The 15,723-nt window shown below is 46.1% G+C and overlaps 1 protein-coding gene across 2 annotated transcripts in view; it reads left to right on the top strand.

Annotated features, from left to right (window-relative positions):
• ARHGAP39 (Rho GTPase activating protein 39) overlaps positions 1 to 15,723 on the top strand; it is a 109,075-nt gene that overhangs the window by 11,894 nt on the left and 81,458 nt on the right. The gene's annotated exons all lie outside the window — the stretch shown is intronic.

Here is a 15,723-nt window from a genome sequence, read left to right as displayed (position 1 = left end):
CAAGGATGAGAACTGCCAGTGGATTCAACACCAAGGTCCTTGGTGACTTGGAAGAGAAGATTCTGAGGTGTGTGTGTGGTGGGGAGCCAAAACGTGTTGATGTAGACTTAGGGAAAAAATGAAAAGAAATTGGAGGTAGTGAGTACAGGCACCTTTTTTCAAGGATTTTTGCTGCCAAGGGGTAACAGAAGGTTATTTATGCAGGTGTTTTCTAAGATGCAGGAAATTACACCCAATTTATGTGCTGATGGGACTAACCCCTTAGATAGGAAGAAATGATGCAGAGGAGACACTTGCTGGAGTGTGTCAGGTTTGCTGCACACGTTTGGGGGGTGGTTGGCAAGAGGGCCGAGAGGTGTGGTGGTCCATGGTGGCCTTGGGAGTCCTCTTCCGAAACTTTTCTTAGAGGAGTAGAAAGCAGGCTCTCTGTGGAGAATGAGGGTGGGAGAGTTGCTGTTTGGAGCTTTGGGAGGGGAGTAGGTGAGCCCAGGGCTCAGCCCCAGCCCCGCCTCCCCAGATCTCAGGGGGTGGGACTCATAATCCTCTAATCACCTGGTTGGTCCTCTTGGCAACCAGCGCCCCCTTGCATGGGGTCCAAAAGTCACCTTTGTTAGTAATAAGACACCCATCTCACCTTTATAGCTCTGAAGGAGTTTTTTAGGAATTGTGGATGAAGACCAAATATATATTTCTTGTAAATCATTGTATTGTAGCAACTTCATTGAATAGACACTTTGGAAAACTCTCTGTGGCTGCTGTGGGAAGGTAGAGTATGCACGTGAATGTGTGAGCATGTGTGTGAGGGTGAGCATGTGTGTGAGTGTGTGGCCGTATGTGTGAGCATATGTATGTGTGAGCATGTGGCCGTATGTGAGCATATGTGTATGAGCATGTGTGGGAGTGTGTGAGCAGGTGTGAGTGTGTAAGCATGCGTGTGAGTGTGTGAACACGTGTGTATGTCTGTGCATATGCATCTGTGTGCATGAAGGGGGCTGTGGTGGTTCAGGAGTGCCTGTGTTGGAACTGGGTGCATTCTTTTTATTTTGAGAGAGAGAGAGAAGAGAGAGAACACGTGTGCAGGGGAGGGGCCGAGAGAGTTCAGGGGATCCAAGCAGGCTCCACACTGACAGTAGAGAGCCCAACCCCAGGCTCAAACTCACAAAACATGAGGTCATGACCTGAGCCAAAATCAAAAGTCGGACATTTACCTGGCGAGCCACCCAGGTGCCCCTGAACTGGGTGCATTCTGAAGGTGGAGTTGGGAGGGCTCCCTGAAGCCTAGCTGGACTGGGATGTCTGGAAATGGGGGGGACTGGCGATCACCCTACGGGACCCCTTGAGGCCTTTGTGAGGAAGAGCAATGTTCCTCAGGTAGGAGTGGGACTTGGCAAGTGGGAAGCATAATTGAGGAGCAGTTAGTGAGATGTTTTTATTGGAACAGAGTGGAAATAGGAAATGATTCTGGGCCAAGATGGTAAGACAGGCACACTCTCAAGTTGTGCTGTCCAGGAACACAACAGCCACTAGCCGTGAATGGCTATTGAGTGCTGAAAAGTGGCCTGTGAGACTGAATGTTAAACCTTTTTTAATCTTAATTTAAATTCAAAGAGCCATAATGGCCAGTAGCAACCGTTTTGTATGGCAAGTTCTGGAAGATTTTTTTTTTTATTTTAAAATTATTAGTTTTTTAAGTTTATTTTTGTACGTTTTTATTATTTTTTAAGTTTATGCATTTGTGTATTTATTTATTTGGGGGGGGGCAAGGGAAGAGAGAGGGAGAGAGAGAGGATCCCAAGCAGGCTCCACATTGTCAGTGCAGAGCCCAGCATGGGGTTCGAACTCACGAACTGCAAGATCATAACCTGAGCGGAAACCAAGAGTCAGATGCTTAACCCACTGAGCCATCCAGGCGCCATCCCCAGAAGATGTTAGTGTAAGGAGTGTCCTTTATTTTGGGGGCACCATTTGAGGTGATGTTGGCTGGCCTTTTGGGAGATTCTTCGGTGTGGCAGTGGAGGTGAGATGGATTGGGGGAGGGAAGGCTGAAAGCAAGTGAGTCTTCTGTATTTACCCAGAGAGAGGGGATTCTGTCCCGAGTGTGTGCGTGAGGCCGTGAGACGTGGGAATAGGTGACTGGTGGCAAATGTTGAGAACCGCGGACCGGATAGGCAGTGGTGGGGACATGATGCTGGGGGAGAGGCAAGGGAGCGTCACACACCCTTGAGCCAGGGGGCAGACCAGTATGCTGTCACAAACTGAAGCAGGTATGCAGCGCAGTGCAAGCGCGTGCCGTGGTTGGGAAAGAGATCTGAGGAGGAGAGTTCCATTGGGAGCACCATTCAGGGCAGGTTCCCCCAGCATTTGGGAGAGACGTGGTCAGGGCAGAGGTTCTGGACTTAGCTACAGAGAGATTATAGTGGAAACTGGGAAAAGAACCAGCAGTTGAAAGGATAGGGTGTAGAGGGAAAAAAGAGCCTTGATTGACGGCGGGCGGGGTTGGGGGGGGGCTGGAGGGAGGTCGCGCAGTTGGAGGGGCGTGGACAAGCGGATGTGCGTGAGGCAGCTAGGGAAGGTGGGGGAGAGAAGCAGGCTGGCTCAGTGCTTGGGAAACCTCCAGGGAGGGAGTATGGTTGTGAGGTATAGCTGTCAACATGGGGAGCCCTGAAAGCAGAGAATGAGCCAAAGCCAGAGGATTCCTTGGAAGATTGTTTGGAATTCTCTTGTCTCTTGGTTTAGACCCCATGAAGTATTCTACAAAATGTCTTACATTTTTTCGACTCTTGAGCTTTGAACTTGACTTGGTGATAACTTTTGTGTCTCCATACTTAGATTATTCTAGGGCTAGTGGTGACTGAAACTGGAGCATTCAGGGGCGCCTGGATGTGTTAGATGGTTACGCACCAGACTCTTGGGTTTGGCTCAGGTCATGATCTCATGGTTTGTGGGTTCAAGCCCCACATCAGGCTCTGTGCTGACAGTGTGGAGCCTGCTCAGGATCCTCCCTCCCCCTCCCTCTCTCTGCTTTCTCTCTCTCTCACAAAATAAATAAGTAAACTTAAAAAATTTTTTCACAAAGGGGGCGTTTACTAGCCTGAAGGATATTTTGTTGTGATTGAGGTAAGACTCAGTGGAAATACAATACAAAGTTGAACCATGTGAAATTGCAATTTTTGTAAGTTAGAAAAACTGTTAAAAAACAGCAATTTTATATATGATTTTATCTACTGTATAACGAGAGCACTCTTCACATGTGCAGCTTTGAAGCACATGTAGGGAGTTAATCTGGTGGTTTTCCTCCAGCCTTCACTGTGTTAATCTACTTATGTTCATTATACTGTAACTGTCTGCGTTGGCATATTGCTAGTTATCTAGACATCTGCCTTCTGGCTGTAATTATTATATCACATACTTTTGTCTCCTTTCCTTTACAAATTTATAAATTTGACCCTTGGGCAACCTGGGTGTGAACTACGTGGGTCCACTTACATGCAGGTTTTTTGGATATAGTATGATACTGTAAATGTGTTTTCTCTTCCTTGAGATTTTCTTTTTTCTTCTTTCTTATAATTTTAATACATTTCTAGCTTACTTTATTACAAGAGTATGGAGTATACATATAACATACAACATATGTGATAACCAGCTGTTTATGTTACTGGTAAATCTTCCGGTCAATAGTTAGAAGTTACATGCAGATTTTCAAGTGTGTGGAGGTTGGCACCCCTGACCCCACACTGTTCAAAAGTCAGCTGTATTAATTTTTTCTTTTTTAGTCTGTCCATGTTGCGTTCCCTGAGAAACTGACTTTGGGATGGAGATTTGCAGGAAGTTTACTGGGGAGTGCTTTTGAGATCCAACACCTGTGGGGAGAGGAAATTGCATGGGATTAGATAGATTGAACCTTCTACTTCATGAACCTAGTATACCTCTCCATAAGTGGAGATCCATTTAAATTTCTTTCATCAGTACTTTGTAGTACTCTGTGTATCTTTTGCCAAATTTATCCCTAATATTTATTAAATATTAAAATTTATCAATAATACTAAGCATTAATATGTTTTTTAATATGTACAATCATTTTGTCTATGAATAATGGTAGTTTTATTTCTTCTTTTCCAATCTGAGTATCTTTTATTTCTTTTTCTTGCCTATTGCACTGCCTAGGACGTCCAGTAAAATGTCATACAGAAGTGCTGAGAGTAGATGTCCTTTTCTTGTTATTGATCATAGGGGGAAAGCATTCAGCCTTTCACTAGTGTGTGTGTGTGTGTGTGTGTGTGTGTGTGTGTGTGTGTGTGTAGATTTTGTATATATACCCTTTATCAGGTTGAGGAAGTTTCCTTCTGTTATTGCTTTGCTTTGAGGTTTTATTAAAAATGAGTGGTGGGGGCGCCTGGGTGGCTCAGTCGGTTGAGCGTCCGACTTCAGCTCAGGTCACGATCTCGCGGTCCGTGAGTTCGAGCCCCGCGTCGGGCTCTGGGCTGATGGCTCGGAGCCTGGAGCCGGCTTCCGATTCTGTGTCTCCCTCTCTCTCTGCCCCTCCCCCGTTCATGCTCTGTCTCTCTCTGTCTCAAAAATAAATAAACGTAAAAAAAAAAAATTAAAAAAAAAAAATGAGTGGTGGATTTTGTTAAATGCTTTTTCTGCCTCTAGTGTGATGATGTGTTTTTTTTCTTTTTTAGTCTGTTAATGTGGTTAATTACACTTATTAATTTTTGAATGTTATACCAACCTTACAGTCCTGAGATAAACCCCACTTGGGTGTGATTCAGTATCCTTTAAAGCTGAATTCAGTTTGTTAAACTTTTTAAAAATTGAGGGATTTTTAAAAATCTATGGGGGGCGCCTGGGTGGCGCAGTCGGTTAAGCGTCCGACTTCAGCCAGGTCACGATCTCGCGGTCCGTGAGTTCGAGCCCCGCGTCAGGCTCTGGGCTGATGGCTCGGAGCCTGGAGCCTGTTTCCGATTCTGTGTCTCCCTCTCTCTGCCCCTCCCCCGTTCATGCTCTGTCTCTCTCTGTCCCAAAAATAAATAAACGTTGAAAAAAAAAATTTAAAAAAAAAAAAAAAAAAAATCTATGGTCCTGAGGGCTTTTGGTCTATGGGTTTGTGTGTGTGTGTGTGTGTGTGTGTGTGTGTAATATCTTTGGTTTTGATATCAGTATAATATTGGCTTCATAAAATGAGTTGAGAAATGCTTCCAGAAAGTAGAAGTAGTGGAGGAATTTGTACAGAAATGTTTTTTCTCGATTGTTTGGTAGATTTCACCACTAATACCATCTTGGCCTGGAGGTTTCTTTGTAGGAAGGTTTTTACTATAAATTCTGTTTCTTAAAATTTTTTTTTAAATGTTTATATTTGAGACACAGAGAGACAGAGCATGAGCAGGGGAGGGGCAGAGAGAGAGGGAGACCCAGAATCTGAAGCAGGCTCCAGGCTCTGAGCTGTCAGCACAGAGCCCGATGTGGGGCTCGAACTCACAAATCTCGAGATCATGACCTGAGCCGAAGTCGGACACCCAACCAGCTGAACCACCCAGGCGCCCCTATAAATTGTTTCTTTAATAGATACATTGGCTATTCAAGTTATCTACCTTTATAAGTGATCTTTGGTATTTTGTGGTGTTCCAGGAATTTATCCTTCCTTTTCATCTAATTTGTCAACTCTAATAGTATAAAGTTGCTAATATTCCATTATTATCCTTTTAATATCTGTAGGATCTATAGTAATGTCCCCCTTTTTTTTAATTCCTGGTATTTTTGTTACTTTGTGTCCCCTTTCTCTCTCTTTCTCTTTCTTTCTCTCTTTCTGATCAATTTTCCTAGAGGTTTGTCCACTTCATGGATTTTTTCAAAAGTCCCTGGCTTTGGGATTAATAGATTTCCTCTATTTTTCTATTTTTTTTGGTCTCATTAACTTCTGCTCTTTATTTTCTTCTGCTTACTTTGATATTTTGCACACCTTTTGATATTTTGTTTTTTCTTTTTTTATTAAAAAAATTTTTTTTATGTTTATTCATTTTTGAAAGACAGAGAGAGAGCACAAGCAGGGGTGGGGTGGAGAGAGAGGGGGACACAGAATCTGAAGCAGGCTCCAGGCTGTGAGCTGTCAGCACCAGAGCCTGATGCGGGGCTTGAACTCACGAACTGCGAGATCATGACCTGAGCCAAAGTTGGGCGCTCAACCAACTGAGCCACCCAGGTGCCCCTATTTTGTTCTTTTTTTCTGGTGTTTAATGTAGAAGCTGAGATAATGATTTTAGTACTTTTTTTTCCCCCTACTTCAGACAGTCCCCAACTTATGATGGTTTGACCTATGATCTTTCAGCTTTACAGTGGTGTGAAAGTGATACCTATTCAGTAGAAACTGTTTTTCAAATCTTGAATTTTGATCTTTTCCTGGCCTAGCAATATGTAGTACAGTACTCTCGTGATGCTGAGTAGGGGCAGTGAGCCACAGTCAACCACACAATCACAAGGGTGATTCACCGACAGGGTGATGGTTGTGATCACCGACAACCATTCTGTTTTTCACTTTCAGTGCATATTCAATCAATTAAATGAGATATTCAACACTTTATTATAAAATAGGCTTTGTGTTATTTGATTTTGCCTAACTATAGGCTTATATAAGTGTTCTGAGCACATTTAGCTTAGGCTAGGCTAAGCTATGATGTTCGGTAGGTTAGGTGTATTAAATGTGTTTGTCACTTACAACATTTTCAACTTATGATGGGCTTATGGGAACATAACCACATTGTTTGTTGAAGATCCAAATTAAGTATTTAATGCTGTGCATTTTCTTGTAAGCACTGCTTTAGCTGCATACAGCAAATTTTTATTTTTTTTTGCATTTTCATTTTCCTTCAATTTAATATACTAATTTCCTATGTCCTTTCTTCTTGGCCCATGTGTTATGTAGAAGTATGTTATTTAAGTGGGTATTTGGAAATATTCCACCTATCTTTCTGTTATTGATTTCTAATATAATTATGTTGTATTTAGAGAACATAGTTGGTATGATTTCATACCAAGTGTAAGTGTAAGTGGATTGATAAGGTAAGTGGGTTAATAGGACTCATGTGTACTTAGACTAAATTTTTGAGTTTGTCTCTTACTCTTTCAGGTCTGTACTTTTTTTTTGCTCATGTGTTTTGAAGCTCTGTCATGATGCATACACAATGAGGATTGTCATGCATTCTTTTTTTTTTTAATGTTTATTTATTTTTGAGAGAGACAGACTGCAAGTGGGGGAGGGGCAGAGAGAGAGGGAGACACAGAATCCAAAGCAGGCTCCAGGCTCCGAGCTGTCAGCACAGAACCGGATGTGGGGCTTGAAGTCACAAACTGTGAGATCATGACCTGAGCCGAAGTCGGAGGTTTAACTGACTGAGCCACCCAGGCGCCCCAGGGTTGTTATGCATTCTTAATGAATTGACCCTCTTTGTTCCTGATAGTATTTCTCTTCTGGACATCTGCTTTATGTGATAATATATAGGCTTTCAGCTTTCTTTTTAAATTTTTGCTGTTTTTTTTTTTTTAATGTTTATTTATTTTTGAGGGAGAGACAGAGCACAGGCTGGGAAGGGGCAGAGAGAGAGGGAGACACAAAATCTGAAGCAGGTCCAGGCTCCGAGCTGTCAGCACAGAGACCGATGCAGAGCCCAAACCCATGAACCACAAAACCATGACCGGAGCTGAAGTTGGATGCTTAACTGACTGAGCCACCCAGGAGCCCCTTGGCTTCCAGCTTTCTTATGATTGGTGTTTGCATGGTGTGTCTTTTTTTTTTTAACTTTTACACTATCTGTATCATTGCACTTACAATGGCCTCCTTTAATAGCATGTGTTGCTTTTTTTCATAACAGTCTGGTAATCTTTTGCCTTCTAATTGGAGTTTTAAGACCATTTGCACTAATGTAATTATCAGTATGGTTTGCTTTCTGTTTGTCCCATTTTTTTTAAGTTTACTTATTATTTATTTATTTTGAGAGAGAGAAAGAAGGGGAGGGACAGAGAGAGAGGAGGAGAGAGAGAATCCCAAGCAGGCTCCGCACTATCAGCACAGAGCCCAACACAGGGCTCAAACCTACAAACCATGAGATGATAACCTGAGCCAAAACCAAGAGCTGCATGCTTAACTGACTGAGCCACCCAGGCGCCACCCCCACCCCCCAATCTGGTTTTTTTTTTCCTTCTTTTCCTTTATTCTTTTGTATCAGCTACACAAGTTTTGTATACGCTTGTTGCCATTGTTCGCTTATTTGTTATGCCTAATTGTTACAGTTTTTTTCCTCTTTCTGTTCAGGGGGAGTTCAATGATGCTAAGCTGCTTGATAACCTGTTTGTTTTCTCTGTGCTGCTTCTGCTCTCTTCAAGTTCACTGCCTTTCCTCCTCACAGAGTTGAAGGTGCGGTCATTTGCTTCCAGTGACTCTTGGCTCAGTGAATTGCATGCTTGGGACCCTGTCCTTGCCCCCATGGCCTCGAAATGGCTCAAGACAGAAGTGGGGGGACAGCAGGGCTCACCCCTTTGTTTCCCTTTCCTAGCAGCCACAGTCCTATGCTGCCTGTTGCCTAGCATCTGACAAGAGTGCTTTCAGACATCTGGTGTACGTCTCGTTGCTGGAGCAGGAGGACGAGGCCAGTCCAGCCGTGACTCTGGCCCACTGAACACAAGGCCGTCCCTTAGATTTTTTAGGTTGCTTTTCTGCACACGAGGTCTTTGCAGATTAAGTGCAGATGTGGAGGTTAAGTGTCCATGTTTTTAGAGTCTCTAATGATCAGTATTGGTGATGTCACCCTGTGGGGATTTTGCATGTTGGGAGAACACAGCGTGGGGGGCTGTGCTTCCTTAGGGATGGAGGCTCTTTTCCCCCGTTTCAGCGACTTTTACCGCACAGTTAGGCGGCAGGCCTGGTGCTGTGTGTTTGTAAGTTACTATTTCTCGTTTCTGTAGTTTCCTATTAGCACTTCAGCCTTAATTTCTATTTTGTTTATCAGTGATTTTTGATTCTGGCTGTACATGAAAACCACCTTAAGGATTTTAAAAAATGTACTGGACTTTGTCACCAGCTACGCTTAAAAATGAATTTTTTTGAAGTTCACAGGTGATTTTAAATATGCAGCCAGGATTGCGAATTGTTCTTTTATGTACATATTCTACATTTATTTTCCAGTCCACGTTGGCCATTCACTAACTGCCCCTCCTGGGTAGTCTTTATTATTGTTGAGTGAGACTTGTTCCAGCTTTTAGTATAAAAAAGCTTTTTAAACAGGCAGTAATTGAATTTGTCTCATATTTTCCCTGCTTGGCATTGTTTCCCTCCAGCCTGTTTTCTTTCCAAAATGAATCCTTTAGTAGTTTTTACACTGAGGGTCTGTGAGTGCCAAAATCTGATACGACTTTGGTGTTTCTTGGTAGATTGTCTCCAATTATAACAAATCACCCCACAACTTAAGGGCCTATAACAATCGTGTATTGTCACCTGGGGCTGGGCCATCTTCCTTGTACCTGGAGCTGGGCTGGAGAGGCCGCTGGTGCTGGCCATCCCCTGTGGCTCTCCAGCATGGCATGGCACCTTGGTGGCTGGGCGTCTTACTCGGCAACCAAAGCCCGTATCTCAAGAGTGTGTGGTGGAACCATGGTGCCTTTTGCAGCCTGCCTCAGTGGTCACAGTGTCTCTTCTTCCTCGTCCCATACACTAGGACACGGTTGGTAAGGCCAGCTGTGGTCAAGGGCTCGTGTCCAGGAATCCTCCAGCATGTTTCAGACCACAAGTCTTTCTTTTCTCTGTGGTAGCTTGTAGGGTATTTGGTTCTTCGCAGTAGTGAGGCTAGAGGTGGATTTGTGCGTGTTTATCCTGCTTTGCTTTGGAAAACTACCAGCCAGCACTGCTTTGGCTGCATCTTCTCTTGGAGTCCCCTTGGGTATGTGGCAGCTGCCTGTGTGTCCTCTCTGGAGGGCACAGAGCTTCCCTCTGGTTTTTGTGCATTCTGCATGAATTTCACTAATGTCCTCTGGTTCATTTAAGTTTTCGTAGTCTTCAAGGTGTCATTCTTTCCCCTCATCCACTGAAGTTCCTAACCTGGCAAATTTAAAGTTGTTTCCATGTTGCTATTTTGTTTTATGTGGAATGCCTCCCTCCATTCTCACATACTTAGTGCACAGGCAGCTGCAGGCTAGCGGGTGGGCGACTGTGGGCTGCGGAGAGGCAACATGCTAGGTCCAGTGGGAACAGTGAGCAGGGAGCTCATGTGCATGGTGGCACTGGGCAGGGGGCGGGGGGAGCATCCCTGGGGGTCCGTAACAGTGAAAGTGAGGACAGGTGATAGTGTTTGGCACACTGCCACCTTCAGCATGGTGACTATGAAATTTAACATATGGACAGACTGCTTCCCTTCCCTACCATACGGATGCATAATTTTCACATTTTTAGAAGGATCAGCACAAAGGCTTCCAAACTGTTCCCTGTCAAGAGGGAAACAGATGAACACTGCCATCCTGGCCAGGGGTGCTGGGGTGTTCTGGGCACGCCTGGTCCTGGGAATGTGCATCTGCAGTGGCTGTGACTCCTGGGAAGCCAGGACGTGTATTTCCTGGGAGGACTCTCTAAAGAAGTGCCGCCGTGCCCTGATCATGCGCCACTGTTGTGTGTAGGAGGAACAGCATGGGTAAAGGTCCTGAGGTCTACTGTGCCTGGGGACTCTTGCAGTGCAGACACAGAGACAGAGGCAGTGAAGAGTGTGCCCACTGAGGAGAGTTTCCAGCCCGGGTCCCTAACCCTGGACCGACCTTCCTCATGCCTGAACGGAAGTGGTGTCCCTCAGCTTCCAGGGCAGCTGCCCCCCCATGTGCATTCTACCGTGCTGTTTTCTGGTTGCAGGACACGGGCATCTGCAGTGTGGGGCGGCTGCAGTCTGATGCTGAGCAGAGTGACGGCCGGCTGGAGTTTGCCTCTGCTTCGTTGTTGGAGAAGCGGGGCTACAGTGGACCCTTCGTGGAGGAGGCTTAGAGGACATACTGTACCCAGGGCCTGTTTTGGTTCCCTGGGCGAGGTGTGGCAGCCTATGACAGGGGACCCGCAAGGGACAGAGTCCGATGACACTGCGTTGAGTTGTGAGGAGGGTCTAGGTTATCTCAGATTTGGCCTGGGTGCAGAGAGGGGCAGGTGTAGGGCAGAGCTGCTGGCAGAGGGCTGAGCAGGCAGGTGGCGCTCAGAGAAAAGCCAGGTCTCAGATGGGGCGTGCTTGGCACAGTTGACCCCTCCTCAGGCTGCTCGTAGGGAGAGAAGGCCTCAGATACTGGCGCTGAGTGATACGGAGCCCCAAAATGTGTGGTGAAAGCGGGGGGAGGCTGCCGAGAGCCAGCATTCACCCTATAATGTGTTAACTGCTTTATTAAGGTATAGTTTACATAACACAGAATTCACCTGTTTTAAGAATACAATTCACTGGTTTTAGTACGTTTACAGAGTTGTGCAGCCATCACCATATCCAATTTTAGAGCATCTGCATGACCCCAAAGAGATTCTGTGAGCTCATTTCAGTTGGCCTTTGTTCCCACCACCAGCCAGGTGGCAACTCACCTGCTCTCTGTCTCTGCAGACTTCATTTGTTCTGGACATCTGGTATAGGTGGAATCACAATACACATATCTTAGTATGTGACTTTATTTTTTTTAAGAAAGGAAGCATAATGCTTTTAAATGTTTGTTTATTTTGAGAGAGAGCACACACAAGTGCAAGTTGGGGGAGGGGCAGAGAGAGGGAGACAGAATCCTAAGCAGGCTCCCCACTGACAGCGCAGAGCCCCACGCGGGGCGTTATCCCACGAACCTCGAGACCCTGACCTGAGCCGAGACCAAGAGTCTGACGCTTAACCGACTGAGCCACCCAGGTGCCCCGTGTGTGACTTTCTTGCTAATGGGTTACTTTTACTGCCCGAGCATCCTGCTGTGTGGATATCCACCATCTGGTTGTCCGTTCTCTGTGTTTTTCAGGCATTGGCTCTTAGGGGTTGTGCTGCCGTGAATGCCCCCACACAGGGCTTCATATGAACGCCTGTTTTCATTTCTCTTGGGTAGAGTCCTCGGACTGCAATTGCTAGGTTGTTTGGTAAATTTATGTTTTAACTTTTTAAGAAACTGCCAAATTGTTTTCTAAGGAGGCTATATTGCTTTGCATGCCTACCAGCTATGAACGGGAGCCCCATTTCTCCACATCCTCGACACTTGTCATTGTTCATCTTCTCGGTAGTGCCCATCCACGTGGGTGTGAAGTGGCATCTCACTGTGGTTTTCATTTGCATTTCCCCGATGACAGTGATGACGAGCATCTTTCCATTTGCTTTCTGGCCATCCGTGTATCTTCTTTGAAGAAATGTCTATTTGCATTCTCTGCCTGATTTAAGAAAAAAAATTTTAATGTTTATTTTTTTTTTGAGAGAGAGAGAGAGAGAGACAGAGCACGACCAGGGTAGGGGCAGAGAGAGAGGGAGACACAGGATCTGAAGCAGGCTCCAGGCTCAGAGCTGTCAGCACAGAGCCTGACGCGGGGCTCGAACCCATGAACTGCGAGATCATGACCTGAGCTGAAGTCAGACGCTTAAACCGACTGAGCCACCCAGGCATGTGCCCCTCTTTTTTTTTTTTTTTTTTAATTTTTAAATTTTTTGGTAATCTTTATTTATTTTTGAGAGAGAGACAGACTGCGAGTGGGGGAGGAACACAGAGAGAGGGAGACACAGAATCGGAAGCAGGCTCCTGGCTCCACGCTGTCAGTTCGGAGCCCAATGTGGGGCTTGAACTCACGAACTGTGAGATCATGACCTGAGCTGAACTCGGATGCTTAACTGACTCAGCCTCCCAGGTGCCCCTGCCTGATTTTTAATTGGGTTGTTTTCTTCTTGTTATTGAGTTTTTTCCCTACATTGTGGCTACAAGTTCTTTACCAGATATATGATTTGCAGATTTTTTTTTCTGTCTGTGGCTCGTCTTTTCATGGTCTTAATGATGTCACTTGAAGCACAGTTTTGAATTTTGACACAGTCTGTTCTTCCAGTTTTCTCTTCTGTCACGTGTGCTTTAAGCATCCTGTCTAAGAGGTCTTGGGCCTTCAGCAGTATTAGTGCCAGTCATTGGCTTGGAAGTCATGGCACCCACAGAGTGGTGGGGACACAGTTCAGGTTTTTGGGATCACAGGAAGTGAGGAGGTGGAGACCGCACGGCGACCAGAACAAAGGGGAAGGGTCTCCGAGTTGCGATTGTTAATATGGGGAAATTAGGGCCTGACTGAAATCTGAAGGGGAGAGGGAGAGCACGTAGTAGAAACCAGGAATGAGAACGCAAAGCTTCCCTAGGAGGAGGGAGTGCTCCCTAGATTTCTGTTGCTGCTGTGACGAGTTACCACAGATTTGGCAGCTCGAGGTGGCACTGCGCTGGTGGTGCTGAGGGAGTTCAGTCCCTGTAGGGTTGGGCGTGTGTGTGAACGTGCTGAGGGACCCAGGGTTTGTACTGTGATTTGTAACTAAAGAAGTTTTGGTCTCCATGAGGTTCTGACTCACAGCCCCTAAAACCCACCTGAGCAATAAGAGAAGAGGAAGCATCTTTTGTTTCATGTTTGGTCTTTTGTCCTCAGAGCCATCAAGGTGAAGTGGGTGTCTCGCATTAAGGAGGTGACTTTTGGAGAGCCCCTAAAGATGGTGGTCAGGGAACCATCCATGGGATTAGCAAGTTGGAACTGTCATCCCCACCCCCCTGACCTCAGGGGGGTGGGGAGCGGCCGGAGATGGAGTGCAGTGGCCGGTGGCCCGTGACTTCATTGGTCATGCCTACTAATGATGCCTCATTAAAACACCAAAGGACAGGTTTTGGAGAGCTTCTGAGTTGGTGAGCCAGGATGCATCTGTGTGCTGGGAGGGTGGCACACCGCAGACCATGGGGACAGAAACTCCTTTGTTTGGGACCTTGCTTTATGGATCTCTTATTAATCTGGCTGTTGATTCATACCCTTTCATATCCTTTGTAGTAAACTGGTAATCTAGTGAGTAAACTCATTTCCTGTGTTCTGTGAGCTACTCTAGCAAATTAATGGGACCTGAGAAGGGGGGTGTGGGAATCTCCGGTTTACAGCCAGTTGGTCAGAAGCGCCAGTGACAACCTGGACTTGTAACTGACATCTGAAGTGGGGGCAGTCTTGTGGGACAGAGCCCTTAATCTGGGGGAGCTGAAGCTGACTCCAGGTTGATGGAGTCAGAATTGAGTCACATTTGTGGGGCACACTGGTCAGTGTCTGCAAGGATTGGAGAGCTGCTTGGCTGTGTGGAAGACACACACACATACTAGAGAGGGCAAGGGTGTTGGGTGGCCACAGGCATCACAGTGACACGTGGGGGCCTGTGCCCATGCCCCTCCAGGTCGCAGACCGCAGCTGTGGCCGGTGGTATCCTCGGGCCTCTGCTCCCCTGCACACCCTGGGCACAGCCAGCTCCCTGCCTTGGGGGACACTGTTGGGTCCCCATACGGACAGCAGGAGCTTGGTTCTTGGGTTCGCTTCCTAAATAACCCCTCCCAAACCTGCTTTTGGAGGAGCAAACAAAGGCCGTGTTTGAGGGGAAGTTGAGTGATGTGGGGTTGGGCACTGATGGGTAGGCAGCAGTGAGGTCAGGCAATGTGCCCATGTGTGCATGGCAGATATCAGTAGGGACAGCTGGCTGTGCCTGTGCTGCAGGTAGAGGGGCCAAATGGGTGTCTGCACAGGCCGGGGTTTGCTCCTGTGAGCGCCAGGCAAGCCTGGAGGCCACATGGTGTTTCCTCCTGGAAGGGGTTTCTTGCTGGAAGGTGCTTTTGATGTGCTTATTGGCACCTCTCTTGTGTCTGCTGCCTGGAGGGCCCAGGAACTGGTGCTCACAGGTTGGCCCCAAGAACTGAAAGCGGCATGGCCTTTCTACCTGTGACCCTGTGGCCAGGGACCTCTCAGGTACCACATCCCAGATCACCTCTGTGAGGGCTGGTGCCCAAGGAGACCCCAAAGACAAATGACCCCAACCTAGAAGTCTCTTGAGATGCCCACACTAATGGGGAACCAGCTTCTGAGCTGGTGAAGAAGGGGGTCTCCAAAACCACATATGTGGGCACAATTTGTTTTATCGCGCTTTGACTTTTTGCACTTTGCAGATATTATATTTTTTATAAATTGAAAGTTTATAGCGACCTTGCATCAAGCAAATCTATCAGTATCATTTTTCCATTAGCATTTGCTCACTTCATGTCTCTGGTCACATTTTGTTAATACTCACAGTATTGGAAACTTCTCCGTTACTATACTTGTTACAATGATCTGTGATCAGTGATTACAACTCACTGAAATCTCAGATTGTGGTTAGCATTTTTTAGCAATGAAGTATTTTTTAGAGTATGTTTAATGTGTATTTATTTTTGAGAGAGAGAGGTGGAGAGAGAGAGCAAGAGTGGGGGAGGGGCAGGGAGAGGGCGTCAGAGGATCTGAAGCAGACTCTGCACTGACAGCACAGAGCCCGACGCAGGGCTTGAACTCACAAACCATGAGATCGTGACCTGAGCTGAGGTTGGATGCTCAACTGGCTGAGCCACCCAGGTTCCCCAGCAATGAGGTATTTTTTAAATTAAGATCTGTGCAGTGTTTCTTTAGGCGTAATACTGTTGCACACTTAATAGATGACAGTGTAGTGTAAATATGTTTATATGTGC

Source organism: Lynx rufus, unplaced genomic scaffold (genome assembly GCF_022079265.1).
Source record: "Lynx rufus isolate CCGP_SWC_20201006 ecotype Redwood Valley unplaced genomic scaffold, mLynRuf1.p SCAF_12, whole genome shotgun sequence".
NCBI lineage: Eukaryota > Metazoa > Chordata > Mammalia > Carnivora > Felidae > Lynx > Lynx rufus.
Note: the sequence above shows the minus strand (reverse complement) of the source record. Positions and strands in the feature narration are given on the sequence as shown.